General features: G+C 44.5%; 1 long non-coding RNA gene across 4 annotated transcripts in view; it reads right to left on the bottom strand.

Moving 5' to 3' along the window:
• The window catches only part of LOC122234991, a 120,461-nt gene extending 95,756 nt beyond the window's left edge, over positions 1 to 24,705 (bottom strand). The window contains exons 1-2 of one of the 4 annotated variants that reach the window (XR_006213014.1): positions 24,620 to 24,705; positions 1,043 to 1,097 (exon numbers count right to left, since the gene is read on the bottom strand). This is a non-coding gene — a long non-coding RNA (uncharacterized LOC122234991). The remainder of the gene's footprint in view (positions 1 to 1,042; positions 1,098 to 24,619) is intronic. The other 3 variants (XR_006213016.1, XR_006213015.1, XR_006213017.1) reach the window with 3 other exon arrangements.
• Between the last annotated feature and the right edge of the window lie 12 nt (positions 24,706 to 24,717).

Below are 24,717 nucleotides of genomic sequence, written 5' to 3' on the forward strand. Positions count from 1 at the left end.
TATGCATTCTCTCCAAACCTGTCCATCCCTCATTTCACAGAGAGTTTAAAACCTTCCTGCATAAAAATCAGCCAGAGGACTAATGAAAAATTCCAGTTTCTGTTGGCTACTCCTGTGGATTTTGACTCAGTGGACCACAGAGGCTACCAGGCTTAGGAAGCGCCATGGCAAATGACTGATTACACTGGACAGCAACAGTGGGTAACAGAAACACACCCAAGGTGCTGATAGAAATGGAGCCCAGCCCTGTTGGAATGCTTCTTAAACACCCTCTAGTAACACAGAGCATTTGGAAACGCAGAGCTTGGTGTTTGATGAGAAACAGGACCTTGCTGTGCTGGTTTCTTTCTAGTCTTTAAATGTGATCTTTTATCAGAGGCACATATGTTTTCTATACCTTCACATGTGGCTGCAGTTAGGCAGGAAACAAATTCCCTACTAGTTGAAAGGTTTGGCCTCTCTTTCACGCCCACCAAGCATCATTTCTATCCTCTGCTAGGGAGACCCCAGGGAAATAATTAATCAGCTTGCCTGCCTGCAACACTTCCAGGATTTGGGTCATAAGAAGTACACTGGTCCCAACAGATGGCAGAGAAACAGCCTGGACATCGCCGTTCTCCTCCAGCTGCCACCACCCCTGTGGTCAACAGTGCCCGGCTGCTTCCATAAACCTCCTCCCCATATGGCTCTGTGGCTCCAAGGAGGAACTCCCTCCCCCACATAACCCCAGGTCTTCTCTCTGGTCCTGCTGGATAATTCGTGTTTCAGCTCAAGACCCAGTGAAGCAAGTATGATGGGCAATTTCATTTAAACATCCATAGCCTTCGGGAGTAGGCACAGATTTGCCTCCCGAGTGGCCAGGCCCCATTAGCTGCATAGGTTTGAGCTAAACGAATGGCACCTGGAAGCTTCACAGGCATGCACGTCGAAGCCCAGACCCTACTGGAAATCAAAGGAGGCCCCAGACAGTGCCATAATTTTAAGATCCCAGTATATTAAAAAGTGACGAATTGCCAAAGCAAGGTGGCACATCGACAGTTACCTGAGGATGCATTCTTCTTTCATCCTTGTCAGTGTGACTGCTCACATCAGCTCACCTGCAAGGATGATCATAAGTCCAAAGTGAGGCTCTTCATCACATAAATGCAACCAGTTCTCTGGTCTGGCCCCCTCTTGTCTCCCACTAAACTAGACTCTGCCTAGAAGCTCCAACATAACCCTGTACCCAGGAAATTGGTGGTTCAGGAACAAGAGATAGCACTTGGGTGGAAGACCTTATGTTTGATTTGACATTCAGTCGGAAACTCAAAGACTACCCTAAAGAGGGCTGCGTCCCGTTCTTTTTTTTTTTTTAAGAGGAGTCTAAGACATATTTTTAATTACAAGCAATTGTGAAATGTCCTGTGGTAAGTATCTCTTGTGCTTGGTGTTCTGTGGGCAGTTCAAAAGCCCGGGGGACTGCCTTGCTGGGCAGGAGTTACCACTGATGTCCATGCCCTTGACTCTGCACACTCAACACCTTTTCCCTTACTACTGGAAGCCCTGTGTGCCCAATTGGTTAGCATGATGACTGTTATTCCCATTGTAGAGATCCTCAAGCTCAGACAGTTTGCATAACTCAGCAATGCCACAGTGCTTGCAAAACCTGAACCAGGATTCGAACCCAGGCCTGCCTGACCACCAGCCTGAACACCACCCTTAACTGCCTGACCTATGATAAGGACTCCTAACTGGCCTGCTTGTCTTCGGTCTTGCCTCATAAATCCACCCCGATATGGAGAAATAAATGTCCAACGTGATGTATTTATTGTTCAAAGTCACACGGCTAATTAAGAACACGTGTATGACTTGAATTTCCTTCAAGTGTTCCTGCCATTGTCCTCTGTATTTGATCAGTGTGGTAAGTGATACTGAATAAATTAAGATCCTCAAAAAGACTTGCCTTGGCTTTGTGTGCAATGAGAAGTTAACTGCTTAGGGACTGATTATGAAGGTTCACCATCTTATTAGCAGCAACGTTATGGATCCACAGAATGTACTTGGGCAGAGGAGAAACTGCTGTTTGACATGAGAAGGCAACAACATCCCTCTTTAAGACTTTTTTTTCAAGTTTATTGATTTATTTCGAGGGAGAGAGAGAGTGCACACACAGCAGGGAAAGGGCAAAGAGAGAATCTCAAGCAGGCCCGGCACTGACCGTGCAGAGCCCAACGCAGCATACTGTGCGATTGTGACCTGAGCTGAAATCAAGATTCGGATGCTTAGCTGACGAAGCCACCCAGGCATCCAACCACGTCCCTCTTTAAATCCTTGTGGTTGTCGACATAGATGTCAAAGGTGGTGAGGGTGGGCCCAGAGGGGAGGACTGGGGCGCAAGCAACCCAGGTCTCTTGAATACGTGGCATCCGTGTCCACAATATGGTGCTCATGATTTTTCTTTTTGTTTTTTCTGTAGAAGACAATTTACAGCTTTATGTTGTCACAGAACAGTAGAAGCAACGGCTCAATTTCCCCCAATCTGCATGGCTAGGTCTGCCATGTGCTTTGGACAGTTCTGTCACATTTCCAACAGTCACAAAAAGCTTTTCTGGTAGGAAAGTGAGTCCCTTCTCCTCCCCGCTCCACCCCCACAGCCCCACTGTCACTAGGCTCGTGGCCACGGACTACCTTGACAAGATCTGGAAGGAAATCAAAGGAAAGGAACCCCCCGCTGCTCCTGGCCCCCAGTGCTTGCCAGCACATGTCCTTCCAGCTTGCAGGCTGGCACTGGTAATCACAGGAATGCTTCTGCTTTGACGACCCCTGACTTCTGCAGGAATCTCCTCTGAAATTTGTCCAGGAAAGGGAGCCGGAACCATGGGCTTAACTTCTATCCCTCCCATACAGATTTCATTTAAAAACCCACTTGAAAAGTCTCCTTCTGATGAATCCGCATACAAAGGCAGCAATTGAACCTCATGCATGGAAATCAAAGCCTGGATTACTGAATATCAAAGCTCACTGCAAGGCATTCACTGGCCCTCCAGCCTGCCCCTCACCTCATCCCCAGCACTGCCTCTCATCTGGCAGCTTCCACCTGGACTCCCGGACTGGTTTCCCACTCATAATGAAATTCAGAATGAATCTGGCTCATGAGGGACCCTCAGTAACACTTTATTCAACACCTGTTTACTGAACACCTACTAGGTACTGGGCATTCTGCTTATCTCTGAGGATTTAAACATTAGTAAGACCCTGTCCACCCCTGCTGATAGTCTAGACAATAAGAGACAGGTACATGAAAAATTACAATGTTGTGCACCGTCACCATGCAACTTAATAAAGATATATCAAATCTGACATGGTATTTGCTTTTCCTAAGTCATTAACTGTATGTGTGACCTAAGGGCTTGGGCTTTCAAATTTTAAAAAGAAGCATTGGAGTCTCTGCTCTGCTACCCATTAGTGATACAATATGAGGAAAATTGCTTAGTGTCTCCAGGCCTCCACTTCCTCATCTCTAAAATGGACATCAGAATGACACTAAGTGAAGAGTCCATGTAAAACTCAAATGAGGTCACATCTGTGAATGCCGTTTGTAAATCCTGAAGGATAATATAATTGCATACATCAGATTGGACGTGCCTCAAGGTCAAGGACTGAACCCTTATTCGCCACTGCAGTCCCAACACCCAGCACTATCTGGATGGTGTCTCTGGTCTACCGTCTGGCCCATGCTGCAGATTTGGGACTCACTGGCCTCCATAATCACATGAGCAAATTCCTTATAATAAATCTCCTTATATAGGTATGCTATTGATTTTGTTTCTCGAGAGAACCCTAACAACTGGCCTTGGAGACAGAGTGGTTCTCACTGAAACGTGCTTTGTGCGGCACCACAGGAGAAAAACGAGCTGAGCTTGCTGAGTGTCCACACCAGCAGAACACCAGAAACGTGCGGAAGAGGGTGTGGCAGTCCATTTCCCACAGCAAGCAAAAAGACAGAGGTGTGTGTGTGTAGCAGGGGTTCTAGACTGAGCCTATGCTCTTCTCTTCTTATAGGTCTGCATACACCTGGAGGATGGGGCTGGGGGAAGGCAGCTCTCAGTCAATTTTGTGAGGGACAGAGAAACTCCCCGGAAAGAGATTCACCATCTCTAGCAAGACAGGCACACAACTTGGGTCCAACATGCAGCTGCCCTACACTGAGACAGAATTGAAGGGGAGTGACCCAAGAGTGGAGAAGGGGGAGTCTCCCCACTAGGCTGGGGACTCAGCAAGGCTTCTGCACCCCAGCTATAGCCCTGCAGGCTCAGCAGGCTGAGCAGCGTTGGCCCAGCAGTGGCTTTGATGGTAAAGCCATCAAACAGCCTCAGAGGTCTAGGCTGAGGGTATCACCTCAGGAATGCAAAGCCTAAACCAAGATTCCCAGAGACATGCAATTCTCAGGGGGCCTGGAGGCTCCACTTAACCAAGCAAGTCCGAGCCAGAAAAAAGGACTGTCCCTGCCATTATTGTGCCTTGGTTTTATACCCTCATTTCGGGGGTAGCCCAAGACACCCAAATTGAAGCTATTTACTCCTAGATGTATTAAGAGGGCATTCCTGGGGACAAATTTGTTGTCTTGTGAATTCCATACCTGGGAAGTAAAGGGAAGCAAAAGAACCCCCAACATCCCCATGTTGCCTTTCCAGGCAAAGTAACAGGTGAGACCAAATACCAGGAGCCCAGTGCAGTGGCAGAGGAGGGACCCAGAGGAACTCTGAGGCAGAAAAGACAAGGCAGGACTGGGAGGTAGCCACGCAGAAGGCAGCCCAGAGACAAGAGTGGGGTCCCACAGGAAGAGGACCTGGAACCGACAAAGAAGAGAAAGGCAAGGGCCTGGATGCACTTGCTTTTCCAAAAGTGCTCTGAAAAAATTCAACTTTGTATCTCTACAAGGGAGAAGACGGCCCATGGGGTTCACAGATACCAGCAGCACAGAGCACGGGGTCTCTTCACCTGCCCGCCTGCGGGAGGAAGCCAGGCATCGCTCTGCTGGCTCACGATTGGGCTCTTGTCACCTGGCTCTGGCTGGAAGCAGAGATCTGAAGGAGCTCGTGCTCTGGGCATATTCCCTTTGAGCTCTCATCCCACTGTCCAGCGTCAGACATCTGAGCCTTCAGAAGAAGACAGACTGCCAGGAGGAGTTGGCCAGAATGCTTTAATAGCACAGGAAGCCACAAAGCCCAGCTATCAGCCAAGCACCCAGTTAGTGCTGATTCTTGCCTGAAGTCTGTTCAAACAGCTCCCTTTCATTCTTGATATAGAAAGGAGAACTTCTTTCCCCCATTAATTTCTCTGCCTTGTAAAAAATAGGAAGTCTTTCTTTTCTCAACAAAATGGAAACTTTCTTCAGACATTTGCGCAATAATGGAACCCAGCTCAGACAAGGCTCACGGTGGGCCTGTGATTAGAAGCCAGGTACTCACAAAGGAGTCTGCTCTGCTCACTGCAGAATAGTTGCCCCTGAAATATTTTCCTTTCCTTCCAGAACAAAACCCTCTTCCTCTGAAAGAGGAAAAGCCATGGAGTCCAAGGCCCCAGTGAGTGATCTGCCTTATCTACTTCCATTTCCCTATAGCTTGTGCACAAAGCTCTGCTCAAGAATGTCTGTGATATTGAACTAAAAGAAGAAGAATATAAAATAATGATCAACTAATCTTTGACAAAGCAGGAAAGAACACCCAATAGAAAAAAGGCAAGTCTCTTCAATGAATGGTGTTGGGAAAACTGGACAGTAACATGCAAAAGAATGAAACTGGCCCACTTTCTTACACCAGACACAAAAATAAATTCAAAATGAATGAAAGACTTAAATGTGAGATAGGAAACCATCAAAATCCTAGAGGAGAAAACGGGCAGCAACCTCTCTGACCTCGGCTAGAGCAACTTCTTGCTAGACACATCACCAAAGGCAAGGGAAACAAACGTAAACATACTGGGGCCTCATCAAGATAAAAAGCTTCTGCACAGCAAAGGAAATAATCAACAAAACTAAAAGGCAGCCCACTGAATGGGAGAAGGTATTTGCAAATGACATGTCTGATAAAGGGTTAGTATCCAAAATCTATAAAGAACTTATCAAACTCAATACCCCAAAAACAAAAAATCCAGTGAAGAAATGGACAGAAGACATAATACTTTTCCAAAGAAGACATCCAGATGGCTAACAGACACATGAAAAGATGCTCAACATCACTCATCATCAGGGAGATACAAATCAAAACCAAAATGATATACCACCTCTTACCAGTCAGAATGGCTAAAATGAACCACTCGGGGAAACAACGTATGTTGGTGAGGATGCAGAGAAAGAGGAACCCTCTTACACTGCTGATGGGATTGCAAACTGATGGAGCCACTCCAGAGCATACAGAGTATGGAAGTTCCTCAATAAGTTAAAAATAGAACTACCCTACAACCCAGCAATTGAACTACTAGGTATCTACCCAAAGGATACAAAAATACAGATTCAAAGGGGTGTGTGCACCCCAATGTTTATAGTAGCATTATCAACAATAGCCAAATTATGGAGGAGGCCAGATGTCTATCAACTGATGAATGGATAAAGAAGATGTGGTATATATACATACAATGGAATATTATTCAGTCATCAAAAAGAATGAAATCTTCCCATTTGCAATGATGTGGATGGAGCTAGAGCGTATTATGCTAAGTGAAATAAGTCAGTCAGAGAAAGACAAATAACTATATGATTTCACTCATATTTGGAATTTAAGAAACAAAACAATTGAACATATGAGATGGGGAAAAAGAGAGAGAGGGGGAAAACAAACCATAAGAGACTCTTTATATAGAGAACAAACTGAGGGTTGATGTAGGGAGGTGGGTGGGAGACAGGCTAAATGGGTGATGGCTATTAAGGAAGGCACTTGTTGTGATGAGTACTGGGTGTTGTATGTAAGTGATGAATCACTGAATTCTCCTGAAACCAATATTGCACTGTATGTTAACTAACTAGAGTTTAAATAAAAATTTGAAAAACAAAGAATATAAAATATTCCGGAATAAAGGAGACATTACATCCTTCCTATTTCACCTCAAAGAGGTAAAGTCCTATGTCAAGAGTCAGCAATATTTCTGCAAGAGACAGATAGTGAATATTTTAGGTTTTATGGGGCCAGAGGCAAAAACACAACATTATGGGATATGTACATAACAAAAGAGAAAAAATTTCCACAATTTTTTTCCAACGATTTGAAAATGCAAAAACCATTTTAGCTGCTGAGGACTGTAGAAGAAAAGGCAGAAAGCCAGCTCTGGCCTGTGGGCCACAGTTTGCCAACCCCTGGCCTATGTTCTAGGCTACTGGTCCATCTGCCTTTTTCATGTTTAAACGTCTACTTGACTGAGCTTTGTCTGATCAAAGCAGGGGAGGATAAGACACAATGATGTGTCACCAATTTAATTTCCAATCATTAAATGCTTTTGTTCAACCCCTGTTCAAATTATAAGTGCAAACAGCCAACACATAGGGAATTAAATTTAGCTCCCAAGCCATGCCAGCTATAAATGTGCTTTAAAATGTATATAAAACAATTGTAAACTACAGAGTTTTCACCTAAGGAAAGGACACTGATCTTTTTGGAAAGATCCTAAGTCATGATAATGCATCAGGGGGAAGAATCACCCAGAACCACATCCACAAACCATTAAAATAAAGAATAATGAAGAGGTAGGGTGGTTTTGCTCTTTAGAATCAGATACACTTGGATTCAAGAGCTGACTTGTCCCTTATCACCCGTGTTGCCTTGGGCAAGTTTCTGAACCTCACTGTCTTCTCTGGTAAAAAGAAAATAACAAAACGATCTTACGGCAAGATTTAAAATAACATGGGAGTCACATTTTAAAAGTTGTAAATAGGGGTGCCTGGGTGGCTTGGTCAGTTAAGCGTCCGACTTTGGCTCAGGTCATGATCTCACGGTCCGTGAGTTCGAGCCCCGCGTTGGGCTCTGTGCTGACAGCTCAGAGCCTGGAGCCTCTTTCAGATTCTGTGTCTCCCTCTCTCTCTGCCCCTCCCCTGTTCATGCTCTGTCTCTCTCTGTCTCAAAAATAAATAAACGTTACCAAAAAAAATTAAAAAAAAAAATAAAAATAAAAATAAAAGTTGTAAATAAAAAATGTAAATGCATTTTTATCAAGTACTTATTAATTAATTTATATAATTAATTTTTTAAAATAACATGGGGAAAGCAGCAGGCCTGTGGGCATTTACTACATGGTTGCCATCATTTACACTGGAGTTTTAGTAGTGAGGACACTGGGGAGCAAATGGCCTGCATCTTGACAGGTTAGACACCTTCCTCCAGGATGGAATGTGAGAGGTGCTTGGACAGCCCCACACCCCCCCCACCAAATAGACTTCCCCACCAGCATCCTAGGATGCCAGAAACCTCCATGTTTCTCAAGACTTCAGAGGAAGCATTAAAAGCAAACTCCAGCTAAGCATCACTGATTTAATGATAAATCCTAATAAGAACTCTTGTTCACACGATCTCATATAATCCTCCCTGAAACCCTAGAAATTGGTCAGGGCAGACATTATTATTTCTATTTTATAGACCAGAAAACAAACCGAAAAATTGAACATGGAGTCAGAGAACCTGAGGTAAAATCCCAAATGTGCTATATGAGTTGCGTCACCTTGAGTTTATTTGACCTCTCTTAGCCTCAGTTTTCTTATCTGTAAAATGGGTGTTTGGCATTATGAGAGATTTGTATTTGACATGCCTGACACAGCATCTGGAACATGGCAGAGGCCAGTAAATATTAGTTTAAACTATATGGCAAGATGACAAAAATAATACTTAAATGGTGTATATTGACGTAAGCCTCTTCAGGTCATTTGTGGCCAAATGCATCAGACAAGATGACCTAAAAGTCTCACAGTCTGCAAAAATGGCTCTCAGGGGGTTGGTAAATTCTTTGAGTCTCCAATGCACAAAATTGCTGCCAAATCCCAGAGCCTGCTGACCTACTGGAATGCCTTGGTCAAATTAACAGTCTTGGATTCTCACCATCTCCCCCTTGCTTCATTCAGATCTGGAGGACTAATGCTTCTATATCACGCTACCCAACGTGGTCTAACTCCATTAGTGACCTGCAACTCAGGGGGAATACATAAAAACAAATGCCCGATCTTCTCCCATTAATGCCTTGTAGGAATGTATCCAAAAAATCACTTCCCTATTCAGCAAAATATTCCTGAGCACCTATGACATACCAGGTATACATGTTAATGACTCGAGGCTTTTATTCTGCAGGACCCAGGCTGCAGGCAGCATAGTGACATGACATGATCTGATTTTAGGAGATACCACTCTCTCCTCATTTTCCTCCAACTCTCAGATAACCTCCCGATGTCCAGTCTTCCTCCTCATTTAGATATCACTATTTCCCCAAGGTTCTATCTTCAGGCCTCTGCTCCTCTTTCTCAGGCTTCAACTGATACCTTATGCTAACAATTCCAAGTTAATATCAGCGACACCGATTTCCCTCGTAAACTCCAGATGTCTGTTTGTAACTGGTGAGTGGTCCTCCCTATCTCCTCGTTGTCATTGTTATCGGCACCCTATCCACACAGTTGCAGGATCCTAGGAGATTCCCTAAACTGTCTTCTCTTGGTCCCCACAATAGATCAGTTACCGTGTGCAATAACTTTTCTGCCTCTTAACTATCTGTGTCCTCTGCTTGCCCAGAATGATCAGCTCTTACCTGGATTACTGGAGTATGTCCTCAGTGGTCTCTGGGTGTTAGAGATACAGCACAAACAAAACCCCCTGCTATCAGAAAGCCTACGTTCCGGGGAGCAGAGAAAGTTACATTCCAGGAGGGTTTTACACTACTACATGGAGGCTGAGACAGAGAATCTGAAGTGTAAACTGTCCAGTCCATTCATTTGTTCCCTCATTCATTCATTCTTTGGCACCCATTTAATGAGCAACTACTCCCTGTCAGCCACTTTATTTAGACACCACACACACACACACACACACACACACACACACACAAATACTGGCTTAGTGTCTGTGTCTCCTCCCCACTCCCATGCCCTCCAAAAATTGTAAGCAATGTGAATTGCTTAGTAAATATTTGTTGAATTCATAATATTTGAACAGATGGTTAACTATGAAAGGCTGGGCAGCAAGGCACAGTCTGCCCCTTCAATATGTTCTGATGTATATCAATTTGTAAGGAAAAAGTTAGAAACAAAAGTAACTGCTTGAACACTGGCTGCCATTCTTCAAGTGCTCTCGCTTAGAGAACAAAGGAGCTGCCTACTGGGCCACATTTGTTTCAGCAAGCAGGGCACGTCAAGTTTGCAAATGCTGTGCCCACTCTCTTCCTGAGTCCTAAAACGAGTCATATTCTCAAACCTCCCTTCTCAGAGACAAGATAAGAGCTTAAAAGGACAAGATGAGCCAACATGGCTCCTTCGCACAGAAGGCAGGGACCCTGCAAGGCCTGGATGGTGCATGGGGTCAGCACCAAAGGAACTCCAGTTCTCCATAGGGCCCTGTTCTCTAGTGAACTCTTTCCAAGGGGAAAATTCCTCAAGTTCCATCTCCTTTCTGGAAACTCTGGCACTGAATTCTGCCTGTCCCTAAGGGAGACATATGTCATTATGATCCCATGGATCCTCATCTGGGGTTTCGAATGCCCTTCCTGTGGGAGAAGAGTGACTGGAATCCTCCCAGCCCGGGGGCTCTTTGAAATTGATGGGAAATCCATATCTAATTCCAAATTCCTCCCGAGGGCTGCTCCATTTCCCCACAACTGTTCTGCCATTCTCTAATCGAGGACAGGTAGCTAAGGCTTACACAGAGGACAGGCAGCCCAGAGGAGGAGCTCATGTATTTCTTAGAATCAAAGGCTCTTAGAACTGGAAAAATCTTAAAGATCCACAAGCATCCTTTTTGCAAAAGATAAGAAAACCAAATTCCAGGTGTATTAGTCTGTGAGGGCCGCCATAATAAAAGCCATAGACTGAGGGGCTCACATAACAGAACTTGGTTTTCTCACAGTTCTGAGGCTCAAAGTCTGAGATCAAGGTGTTATCAGGGTTAGTTTCTTCTGAGGGCTCTCTCCTTGGCTTGCAGATGGCCTCCTTCTTGCTGTGTCTGCACATGGACTTCCCTCTGTGAGCATACACCCCTGGTATCTCTTTGGGCATCTCTTTGGGCATCTCTTTTTATGAGGACACCAGTCACACTGGATCAGGGCTCACTCTACTAGCCTCATTGTAACTTAATCACCTGTTTGAAGACCCTACCTCCAAGTAGAGTCACATTCTGAGGAAACAGAGGATAGGACTTCAATATATGAATGGCGGGGGAGGGGAGGAGAGAATACAATTTGGCCCATAACCCCAAGCCTCAGGTGCCTTGAGCCTTCCCACAGGTATCTCCTTGTCAGCATCCAAGTCTCAGAGTAGCCTTCTCTGGCCACCGAATTCAATACTGACCCCCTCCATCATTTTGTCCCCAAGACTATTTTCTTTTCTTCATAACCCTTATCATTTTTCCCCATGAGAACAGCCACATGGAAGCCACACAGAAGGGAATGCAAATTCTTTCTCTTGGCTAACAAAGCCCTGACAGGATACAGCCCCTGCCATCCTCTCTGGTGTCACTTCCCTCCCCCTCCACACTCCAAACACCCTGACCTTCCTTCTGTTCCTCAAAAGAACATCCCAATTTCATTTCCATCTCAGGGCCTTTGCACCTGCTATTCTCTTGGCCTGACATGCGCTTTCCTCAGATGGCTTCCTGTCATTCAAATCCAGTCATTAATATGAGTGCTTTATTTATTTTAAGTTTTATTTATTTATTTATTTAGAGAGAGAGAGAGAGAGAGAGAGAGAGAGCGCACGCACACACACAAGCAAGTGTGGGGGAGGGGCAGAGAGACAGAAAATCCCAAGCAGGCTCTACACTGTCAGCACAGCTCGAACTCATGAACCGTGAGATCATGACCTGAGCCAAGATCAAGAGTCAGATGCTCAACCAATTGAGCCACCCAGGCACCCCTAATATGACTGCTTTATAAAGGCTTCCTATGATGAGCCATTTTAATGCAACCTCCAAGTTACCTATAATTGTACCAACGCATCTGAACCTTCCACAGAGCGCTCAATACCACCTGACAGTTTCCTTGTTACTAATTCATTTTCTTGTTAATGTCCAACTCTCCTTCCTCTCCACCCTCCACTCTACACCCAAATATAAATGACATGAGAACAAGGGCTTTTTCTGTCTTCTTTCTCACCATACCCTCCATGCTTAGAACAGTCCATCATAGGTACCCCAAAAGCTTGTCAAATATGTGATAAAATGAATGCATAAATGAATAAGGTACTGGAACAGGGTTTGTTAACCTCAGTACTATTGACAGTTTAGGCCAGATAGCGCTTTGCCCCATGCACTGTAGGTTGTATAGCAGCATTCCTGGCCTCTACCCACCAAATGCCAGCCATGACCAGCAAAAATATCTCTAAACCTCACCAAATGTCACCCCAAATCACCCACTTCAGAGCCATTCCCTAGGCTGTGGGCTCCCAGATGAAAGAAACTGTATCAGAAACTATCAAATACATAATATCTGCATAGTAGTTCCTCAATAAATGTTTCCTGATGAAAGATTAGTTTCACCCGTTGCTAAAACTAGATCAAGAACTGTTCCTGAGCTCATTCTTCAGTAGGATTTGGCCATTTACTATTATTGTGATCTTAAGAAAGTCATTTAACTTTGTCATGCCTCTGCTCCCTCGTCTGCTAAACAGAGATATCAAAACTTCCTAAATTGTCATCCTGCTTTCTAAACCATAAAGTAGGATACAAATGTGCTATTGATTATTTATTGATTCCAAGGCTGTGCATTTTTAACTTCACCTCTCACTAACTCTCACCTGAGATAACTTCAAAAGAAACTACTTCCTTCTGATTGCCAAAGCCTGGCTTTAGTATTTACCTGATCGCTCCTCTCTCAGCATGTGGGGGCACTTCCTATGTTTTATAAAGTCCCGTCCCTCCCTCTCACCTTGTTCCATTTCAGTTCAGACTCACAAAACAAGGTCTTCTCATCTGCCTTGAGCACTGTTATCACTGGACAACCCGGGTTGTTTGCACTACTCCTATTTCACAGACTTCAGAAAACGTACGTTCCACCATAAGTATTATCCTTTCTTTGGGCCCCACTGATGTCTCCATTGTCCCTCAAGGAGCTTCCAAGCAGAATTAACCTCTTCCTCCCTCAAACAATGATACACTCTTGTTTTTCCCTCACCGTCTACCTTGTGTCAGAGAGTGGGTGGATCTTCACTTCCAGCTGGACTGTGAGCTTCTTGGGGATGGGGTGAGACCCAGGGGTGTTTGAGCAGAGAGATCATAACATGCACCCTACCTCTCCTTGTCACTGCATCCCAGGAGAAGAAAAGAAGTGAATTATTACAAACGTAGACATTTCTCTGGGAATCTTAAAAGTACATGAAATCTGCTTTTCAGATTAGGAAAGACAAATCGTATTTCCATGAATTCTAAAACAGGATATAGTTTACAGTATGCGTTTTTAATCAAAGGGAAAAAAAGGCACACGGGCGCACATGAAGACAAGCTGTGAGCACCACCTCATGGACAACTCACCCTTTGCCCCATCAGTATATGCCCTTCTGTTCATTCTCTGGCCTCATCCAAGGACAGTGGGGGTGCAGGGCACGACTTCCCTGACACACTTTTCTTCATACACACACAAACTTGTTGGCCCTGTGGCCTGATGCCACAGTCAACAATGACAGCTATGCCTGTCACAGTCAACTTCAAACCCTCATGCTCTTGTCTAGATCAGGCCAGCAGTCCCGCAGCAACACCAGGCAAGGTCTGAGGTGAATCTTGTTGCCTATAGTTGACTAGATGATGCTGGGATGAACCTGGGCTCTCCACATGACCCCTAAACCACAGAAGCTTAACTCCAGCCACCGTAGTTTATTGTGGCCATTCCTTAGGCCCAGGTCCCCTCTCCATTCAACCTTTCCCTGACCCTGAGCTTTGGGAATAAAAACCCATACCAGTGTAGCTCACGCTGACTCCGCCCTGCTCAGAGCCTGCTGCCCAGAACCCCTAAGGGCTCCTGAACCCTCCCACGGCAGCAGGGAGACCTCACTTTCAGATGGAACCTCCCTGTCCAAACATACACCTGCACAAACACACGAGAACTCACCACATTCACTGGACATCTTGGGGCCATTGCTCCTGCAGGTTAATTTTCCCCTGCACCCATCTGCTAAGTCAGGCTTTCTCTCGGGCTCATGCTGTCACAGCCCCAACTGGCCTCACACGTGAGCCCATATGAGCTCCTGCACATCCATCCAAGTCTAAGACCCCAATGTGCCTTATGTTTGTTCTCTAGCCAGTTCATGGTAACAGAGGAGACACTTGAGACTAGGAAAGGCACAGTAGGCATATTTGCCTAGAAATTCATTTGTTCCCAGCAAATCAAATGATCATGCAACGTCCAATGATGAGGAAGTCTTACACGTGATCATGAAGAGCAATGCTGGACTAAGGATCACAGACTCAAACACCTCCAAGTCAGGAAGATGAGTGAATGAATGGTTTGGCTCAGGTGTCAGACATGAACTTCTATGTCAACTTGGCTGAGCTATGGTGTCGAGATATATGGTTAGACATTATTCTAGATGTCTTTGTGAAGGTGTTTTTTGGAGAAGATTTGCATTTAAATGGGTAGACTTTCAATAAAACAGATTGGTCTCCATAATGTGAGCACACTTCATCTAATTGGTTGAACAAAGACAGACCCCCCTCTAGCAAGAAGGGACTCTGCCAGCAGACAGCCTTTGGACTCAGACCCCAACTCTTACCTGGGTCTCCAGCCCGCTGGCCCACCCTGTAGGTTTTACACTTGCCAAGCCACCAATTCCTTAAAACACACACACGCACACACGCATGCATGCACGCACACATATACACCTTGTTGGTTTGGTTCCTCTGTAGAACACTGACTAATACACCCACCAGCTATTACTCAGATTCAACTAATCCTGGGGATCAAACAAATTGCCAACTACCAACCAGCCTGGGAGCCATCAGTTAGGATGTCTGAGCTAGAAATGACACAGAACCAGTGCTATTCTTAGGCAAAATTGCAGCATCTCTGCCCATCCAACTCAGAGACATCATACCCTCCTGCACCCATACCTCCTACATGCCCACCCTTCCTATTCCCCCCTTCGAACCATGGTTCTCCCACCTTTCCTCAGCACTGGTTCAGGAAAGAAAATAGGTAGCATAATATTTATACAGGCCAGGAACATAATGATCATGATAATCCTGTGCAGTAGACACAATTATCCTCCTCGGCTGACAAGTAAGCAACAAGCTTAGAGAAGTTCGGCAGTTTGGCCAAGGTCACACAGCAAACAGAAGAGCAGGCAATCAGACCCTGGACTGTCTGGGTCCAGAGCTCAAGGCCTACCAAGCTGGCTTAGTGGAGACCTTCTTAAAAACATCCATTTTCCAGCAACTCAGGCTGGTTTGCTCATCTTCAGTAAAGGTGGTAACAGCCTTCTGCCGCAAGCCAGAGGTACTGTCAGTGTTCACCGCATAAAACAGGCAACACACATGTGAAACTCATTGGGTCTCTCCAGCAGAATGACAACTTTATCACCACAGTGTAACCGGAACATCCTCCACACAGCTGTGGCCAGAGCAGTAAATCTGAAACTGAAATTTGATCCTGACACCGCCTGTTTAAACCCTTCCTGTGGCTGGAACACCTCCTGCTTCTCATCGGCATTTGCCCTGAGAGCCAGAATGGGGCTGAATCTTCAGATGGAGATCAAAGTGGCCATAGCAGAAGGGATAAGAGGTGATGCAGAGGCTGGGCCAGGTAAGCCACGGGATCGGGAGATTTGAAGGAGAAGGATAGGTGACCATCTTCCTTCGTTGTTCTTCTTGCTAGTTCTGAGGATGGGCTGTGGCCTGGCTCCTCTGTTCTCTGTCCCTTTCCCAAGCTTCCAGATGTAATATTCCATCACTCCCCTTCCAGGAGGATAAAGCCACGGGGATTTACCTTACATTCCCCAAAAACACAGGTGGGGAGAGGTCCTCTATCTCTACATGGATCTTGTTTCCCATTTTAGGTGGAAGAGTTAGTCCGACCCAAGCCCGTTCTCAAGTCTGGCCTCATGAGACATCACAGGCCCTACAGGTTGGCTCCAGAGTGATTTTTGGCAAGACAGGACTAAAGGAGGCCAGGCTCTCTGCCAAATTCTGTTCTTGTGAAAAATCAGTTAGCCCATTCTGACCAGACATATAAAATAGTCTGTAATAAATGTTTCCTGAAAATGTCAGGGGAATTTTTCCATCTTTACATGCTAAGGTTATAAGAGAGTCATTGAAGCACAGAATTAGTCATGCAGGCTGTGGAAACCAGCTATCTAATCAAGCCAAAAAAACAACAAGAAAAGAGAAATGCCCAAAAGCTCTGTTCCCCTTCATCTATGTTCCTTTCTAGTTGTTGCAAAGGTCAAAGAGTAACTTCATAAATCTGTTTGATATGCTGAGATGAGAGTGCCACAGAATCTAATTGCCTGGAAAAGATGGTTTGATTGATATCTTCAGAAACACATACAGCTTCAGTTAGACAATCATTTCCACCCCCAGAAGGATGCCTGGAAATCAGACTATGGGTGCCAGAAGGGCCTCAGCATTGTCTGAAGCAGGAGGAGACTGAGTCCCTTGTGGTTAAGTAATTTATTTACGGGAATATAGCCAGTTATGAGCAAAATGAGGTATTCTGATATTAGGGTCATTTTTCTTTTCCAGTTACCAGTGGTCTTCAGACTGTCATTCACACGACAACCTCACGAGGCATATATGGGCACAAATGAGCTCATTTTAGGAGAGGCAAGTTTCAGATCCCCAATTTCCAAATGTGTATTCTATAAAATTGAGCTGTGTAAGAAAGCACTTTGAAGCAGCATGTCTATTCTTTCTTACTCTCCCTCTCCATTCTTCGCCCCTTCAGCAAAATCAAACAAACAAACAACAAAAAAAAAAAACAAAACACAATTTTCAGCCATACGACGGATGCAGCAAACACAAGGTGCTAAAAAAGGGACAATTCAACATTCTGACATCTTCAGAGCTTCCCTGAATAGGGAAATATAACTTCTGCCCCGTATTTATCATTAAGAGAAGCATTTCCAGGGGTGCCTGGGTGCCTGAGTTGGTTAGGCATCCAACTCTTGGTTTCAGCTCAGGTCATAATCTCACGGTTCGTGAGTTCAAGCCCCGCATTGGGTTCTGCACTGTCAGTGCAGAACCTGCTTGGGATTCTCTCCCTCTCTCTCTCACCCTCTGTCTCTCCCTCTCTCTGCCCCTCCCCACTCACAACGTGCGTGCACTCTCTCTCAAAATAAATAAATAAACTTTAAAAAAAGGAGAGAAGCACTTCCAATATTTTACTCGTATGACCAGTATTTATTAAAATGTACAGTACACACACATATGTTACTTTGATCAATTGTGAACCCATAATAATTATAATGATAACTCAATCCAAGAGAAATTTGTTTTGAAACTTAGAGCATTTGGAGTCACAGGCGATAGTTTTTGTTTCAATGTTTCAACATATTTTTGTTGCAGAAAAATTTTATAGGTTGATCAATAAAAGACCTCCAACATGAAAATATGTTACAATGAAAAAAAATTCTTATTGTGATGGAAGAAGAACAGAAATGTGATTTTTAAGGTAGAAATATGTGAAAGAGAATTTTCTGCTGTTAAGTAAAAGCCTGTTCGTATGTGCATTTCTTTGTTTCATTAGAGGATAGTGGGTATCAGGTGACTGTGGGATCTATGCCATTGGATTAATTTAAAAGAGTAATGCATTATTTTATATTATTTACAATATGTTCAATATTTATAATGTATATGTGTACATGTATACAAACATACACACAGCATTATACACAACATACATATGTATACATATAATAGTTGTGTCCTCTGCAATTATTTAAATTTATGAGAAAATACTTGTAAGTTAACTTAAGAAATATGTAAGGGGGTACATAATTCTTCAAAATACTTTTAGGGCATAAAGGAGCAAAAATCAGAGCACCTGGGTGGCTCAGTGGGTGAAGCGTCTGACTTCAGCTCAGGTCATGATCTCACAGTTCATGGGTTCGAGCCCCACATCAGGCTCTGTGCTGACAGCTCAGAGCCTGGAGCCTGCTTCGGATTCTCTGTCTCCCTCACTCTGCCCCTCCCCTAATTGTGCGCTCGCTCGCGCCTGCTCTCTCACTCTCTCTCTCTCTCTCTCAATCAAAAATAAAGAAGTAAACATTTAAAAAAAGGAGCAAAAATTGTTTATGACCATTGCTTTTTACTTTCTTTTTGGATGAGCAGTAGAATAGGTAGGAAAGAAAGAACACTGGCTTTGGAAGCATACCCTGCTATTGGGCCAGTATGTCAAGCTGAGTAGGCTGTTTGTCAACAGAGACCAGCTAGATTCCCAGCAAACCATTTCTTCTTCCTGGAGACACTGCTAAACCACATTTCCAACACTCTACATCTGGGTAAAAAAAAAAAAAGGTCTTTTCTATATGGATAAATTCATTTACTTGCCTAACAAAGTTAGACAGAAATTTGCCTTTTAAAAAAGGACCTTTTCAGAGCCTTCAATAGGCTAATATTTAATTAAAATCCTAGCATCCCACTAAGCTTATGTACATATGGCACCCTTTTCCCCAGAGTATATATTTACATGTGCAGACAGCTGGATTCCTCAGAAGCATCTGAAGATGCCCCAGGCTGTCTTCTCTCTAGATGTTTCCTGCTGCTGCTCCCTTTGTAGTGAATGCACCTCCATTCTCCCGACCTGTCTCCCTGGGTCCAACACTTCCCTGTCCTTCAAGGTCCCTCTCTATCTCGTTCATGCAGCTGACCTTGGAGCCTCCCTGCCAGCCCCAATCTAAACCCGCCACGGCGCTGCTCTGCCTCCCACAGCATCTCCGTTGGAGCCTTCCTCACATTCTACCTCATCTAATTGTGCCATCACATCTTATCTCCTACACTAAGTGGCAAGGTTTCTGAAAGCAAAACCAAGTATCATTTATCTTTGTAGCTACTCCCCCCAAACATTTATAATACAACATATGCTCAATAATTGTTTTACTGTAACGACTGACACTTGAAAACATAAATCAACCCAGCTAACTTCTAATGATCTACCTAACACATATGGTCTGACTTTTCCATTTATTGGGTGACCCTAAAATTTTGCAACATTCCGTACATGCTGGCATGCCACGATAAGGCCAAGTTTCCTTGAGCAATCACTGGCAAGTAATGCCTTGGAATATAGGTGAAAAAAAATGTCATTGCCTCATTAATTCAGCTAAATATGTTTCTGGCCAAGAAGTCATTTCTTGAGTCACAAACCTCTTTCTTATGGCACCAGTAGCCACCTTACCCAATGTACTAATGAAGAACTGTCATGTGAAGCAGCAACAAAAGAAAGATCAAGTTCTGACCCATGCTGAGTTTTTGGAACAGTTAGACTTCCTGGAAGCCAGGCCCACATTACTGGGAATGTTTGTTCTGGCCCCAACTACCCAAGTCTTCAAAAAGAGGAGCTCAAATTTTCCCCTGCCCTTCAATCAGTGTAATGGTTTAACAAATGTTCTAATTCAATAACCCAGTTGGCATTTTCTGAGCATCTGAACAGTAAACTATATGCCCAGCACAATCACCTGTGCCTGCTAGCTGCTTTTTAAGAAGGGTGATTCTAACACAAATAGTCTTATAAAGAGATATGCAAAGGGCCCCTGGGGAGAGGCCATCACTTGTCCATAATAACCATTTTCCCCTTCCTCACTAGAACAACGTCCCAATTTTATTGAGGGCAGAAATGTACCCAGCTAAAATTCTAGATTTCCTGACCTCTCTTTCAGCTATATGTGTCCATGAGACTAATTTTGGCCAAAGACAGTCAGCAGAAATATGGGGTCTTCCAGCAGGATTGCTTAATAGGAGCTGACTCATCCAGGAAGCTCACCCCCTTTGCCATTTCTTCCCTCCTCTGTCCTGGCAGGACTTGGGATGCTGCTGTAATAGCTAGCACTCCAATACCCATCTTGCACCATGGATGACCCTGAGATGGAACCATCTTGAACCATGAGCTGACCCTGAGATGGGACCATCTTGAACCATGAGATGACCTTGAGATGGGACCATCTTGAACCATGAAATGACCCTGAGATGGAACCATCTTGAACCATGAGATGACCTTGAGATGGAACCATCTTGAACCATGAGATGACCCTGAGATGACCCTGAGATGGAACCATCTTGAACCATGAGATGACCTTGAGATGGGACCATCTTGAACCATGAGATGACCTTGAGGTGGGAGCCTTGGAGCAGAAAGATAGAAGGATGTTTTCTCACTCCCAGATGATCCTATAAGGACACCATACCAGGCCCATCACACCTATCTCTCATCTTCTTTAACATGAGAAGACAAAACCTTTAAGACAAACTATTGATTGATGGTTTCTGTCTCAAAGATCCAAACGGAATTCTTGGCCTTGGTCTGGGGGTCCCCCAATGATTCAGGTGAGGAAAACTTTCCAATATAGCCTCCAGCATGATAAAAACCCCATCAAATAAGTCAGACCTTTTTGCCTAGATAGCATTTCAGAGGCAGAAAATCTAGACGTCTCTGGATTGACAGGTAGATGCCAGAGCCATCACATACAGTTGTACAAGTTACACACTGCACCATTCACATCATATTCTATCACATGTGTATGAATGGTCTGTGCTGTATAAGTGGCCCTGTACTCACTGTTTAGGGGACAGTGATCAAGAATGGGAGGAGTAAGTGCCATTAGCATGCAGGCTTGATGGCCCAGGTACATATGGATAGTGTGGTTCCTAATGCAGAGACACCTGAAATAAAGTGTAAGTGTAAGCCTCAGGACCATCTCCAGAAAGGTTCTGGACCAGGGCCAACTAGATTTTAACCTCAGAATACTCACACCTGCCCTCCTTCTTCTCCCTTCTTCCTACACCCTCCAAACACTCACAAACTCGTGTACACACACACACACACACACACACACACACACACACACAATTTACTCCTAAGAAGTCAGCCTAAATGAGCAAACAAAGGTCAGGAAAATCTTAAGAGCAAGCAACTTACACAAAGATTATGTGTAGAAGGAGACGTGTGCGAACACTGGACCAGGGTGGCTCTCCCAGCTTAGCCTTTGTTCAGAGCTTATTAAAGAAAAGAGGATTTTTTAAGGAAACATTTTTATTGGACTTGACAGACAGGGAGCCCCAGGTAGGCCAGCAGAGCAAGAGCAGACTCTGAGATCTGAGAGGCCCCTGAGGATTGAACAGCAGAGTCAGAGCTATCACACAAACAGCACTAACATTTGCTCCAGCCCAAATCGCACAGCTCAGCCTGAAGCTAGGACCCAGAGAGCACATCGGGACAAGAGCAAGGAACAAGGCACATGAGGTCTCAGAAAAAATGTATATCAGCCCAGGTCTCTGTCTTTAGCAGTTCTTGTCTTGGAGACATGGCCTTTGTCACCACAGACCTTTTAAAGGTCATGGTCCAATCTCATCCACCAACCAACCCACCATTCCCGGGGGGAAATGAGCTCTGAAAAGGTGATGTGGCTTGTTCAAAGACAATGCATGGTAGACTCGTAACCAGAAGTCAGAGTCTTAAATAATTGCGAGAAACCTACTTCCTCCCCCTTGATAACTGCCACCTAGAGATGCCACCCAGCTTTTTATGACTGCTCAGCATGTGGAGACTGCCATAGACCAGTGTCTGAGACAAGACTGGGTGTGGCTGCACATAACAGAGAGAAGCTACAAACAGGAGTGCATATTGCTCAGTGCTATAAAAGAAGTCAAGAGTAGACAGTCTAGGGGTGGTATGGAAGCCATGCAAAGTTGTCTGGAACTCAGGCTCCTACCAGCTCACCACACCACCATCTCTGGAATGTAGCTCTTGTTCTCATGATCCAAGATGCTTGCTAGAGCTCCAGCTTATACCTTTGACAACAGAATGGAGGAAAAGTGAGAAAAAAGATCCGTATGCTTTCTGTAAGGACATTTCTTGAATTCGCTCACGAAATTGATTTTGTTGGCCAAAACTTCAGTCAATCAAAAGGCACCTTCCCAGCTATAAGGAGACTGAGGAAGGCAGCCATTTAATCATTGGCAATATGCCCATCTCCTTAATGATGAAGGGAAGACAGATATTGGGGACAACATGGGTCTATGCCATACCCAGGGCCAGTCATTTAAGTCCCCAATGGAAGGGAATGGGTAAGAGAAGCCACAGGAGTAAATCAAAGAAGACTCTGCCCTAATGGCATCTAAAGTGAGAAGAACATGAATTAGCAGCAGGGAGAATGGAGAGAGCTTTTCATGGAGGAAATCTCACAGGCAAAGGCCCAGAGGAGGGGATATTAAAAGCTAATGCAGGAACGCCTGGGTGGCTCAGTGGGTGGAGTGTACAATTCTTAGTATCAGCTCAGGTCATGATCTCACAGTTGTAGCCCTGCATTGGGCTCTGCACTGAGCATGGAGCCTGCTTGGGATTCTCTCCCCCTCTCTCTCTGCCTCTTCTTTGCTCATGCGCTCTCTCTCTCTGTCTCAAAATAAATAAATGGACTTTAAAAAAAAAAAAAGCTGATTCAGTAGAAGAAATAATTCTTAGATCAATAGCAACGGACAATAAGCTGAGGAACAAGCTGGGAGGTAGGATGGAGGGGGCATTTGTAACTTTTCGAGACCTAATACCAATACCTAATTTTAATCATCCATTCGACCAACATTTATTAAGAACCCACTGTGTGAGAAGACCTCTGCCTACTTGAGGAAAAGAATGAAAAAGACACTAGCCTCATGGGTCTTAACACTCCAGAAGAAAAGAAAAACAAATAAACAGGTCATTATAGTACAGGCTGATGAGGACTTTACCAGAGAAAGTTCTGTGCTACGTACACAAGCACTGAGAAGAGGCGCCTAATGCAGGTGCACCTTAGAAGAGGCACCTTAGAAGATCGGGGAGGCAGAGGCCACCTGGAGGAAATCTTTAAAAAGCCCTGTAGCACAGGGATAGGGGTACAGGCTCTGCATCTGCTTTTCCATGTTCAAATCTTGGCTCTACCTTTTATATTAGCTGTATACCCTGGCAAGGCATTTATCTTCTCCGAACCCCAACCATCTGACAGACAGATGCTAATGATGAGAGTAGCACCTACTTGCTAGGGTGGCTGAAAGGATCAAATGAGATATTCCCTGTGAAGCCCATAGCATGGCATCTGGCATATAAATAAATGCTCTGTATAGATGAGCTATTAATAACATGACTATGACCAGTGTTAAGCTAAGAGTTAAGGGTAAGTAGGAGTTGGTGGAGAAAAAAGAAGTAGATGTCCAGACAGAAGAGATAAAAATCTTCGAAAGACCTGAGTCCCAGAGGGTCAGGAGGAAAGGGCGTCTGTGGGGAGCACTAAGTGAGGAGAAAAGCCAGGCCAGCTTAGGCAGGCCAGGTGAAGGCATTTGGACTTTAATCAAGAGCCGTAGGGAGCCATCAGAGCAAGAGAGCTGATGTAATCAGGCTGTCACCTTAGAAAGATCACTCTGACTGCTATGTAGTGAATGGATTGACCAGACGCAACACTGAAGGTCCTGTGCCAATCAGGAGGTGGTAATCCTTATGACAGATAGTGGCGGCTTGAACCAAGATGTTAGCGATGAAGGTAAAACGCACGGATTCAAAGGATGCCAAGGAAGTGGAATCTATAAGATCTGCTCACGATTATATCCCACTTGACGCATGCCCTTGGTACAGCCCCTTGAACAACTGAACTCCTGCACAAAGCTTGGAAGTTGTTCCAGTACCTGTCACCCTGGTCCTTCTCATCAGAAAGAAGAGTGTCACCTAGAAACAGCACAAGTCTTTAACAGCAAAGGGCACGTGTAATTTCTAGCCAGTAGAACTAGATAATAACCAATCGGATAAAAATGATTCAGGAATTTAGAAATACACTACTGGGAGATGAACCAAAACAAATCCAGAGAAAAATAACCCTGTAACAGCCCTCCATGCCTAGGGAAATGCTCCACTTCAGCCCCTTATGGCTTCAGATGAATAATAGCGTATATGTGTATATGGGATGCTACTTGGTGACACCATCATTTATCCTCCAGACTAGGACATTTTTAAGAATGGAAGTGGTCTCTTTGATATTACATCAGGGCAACAGACAGAAAATGGGGCTCTCTGCCAGCCAAATCTAGTTTTCCCCGCTACCCAAGTGTGGAGCATTCCTAAGAACTCTTTGATAAACCCAAATGGCATAAAACCAAGAAGCAGTTTCCATTAATTTATATGGAAGCATTTTTGAGCATTCTCAGACCCCAAAAACAACCTCTCTCAGACTTTCCTGACACCTTAGGACGCATTTTGCTAATAAATACACAAAAATACATTGAGATACGGCACAGACGCTCACCAAACCAGGTCAGAGCTCGGGCGGCTGGAGGCCGAGACAAGACCCTGCCTCTCAGCGCAGCTGCGGCTGCGTCTACCTCTACGTGTACGACGACTGCT

This window comes from Panthera tigris, chromosome F2 (assembly GCF_018350195.1).
Source record: "Panthera tigris isolate Pti1 chromosome F2, P.tigris_Pti1_mat1.1, whole genome shotgun sequence".
Classification (NCBI taxonomy): Eukaryota; Metazoa; Chordata; class Mammalia; order Carnivora; family Felidae; genus Panthera; species Panthera tigris.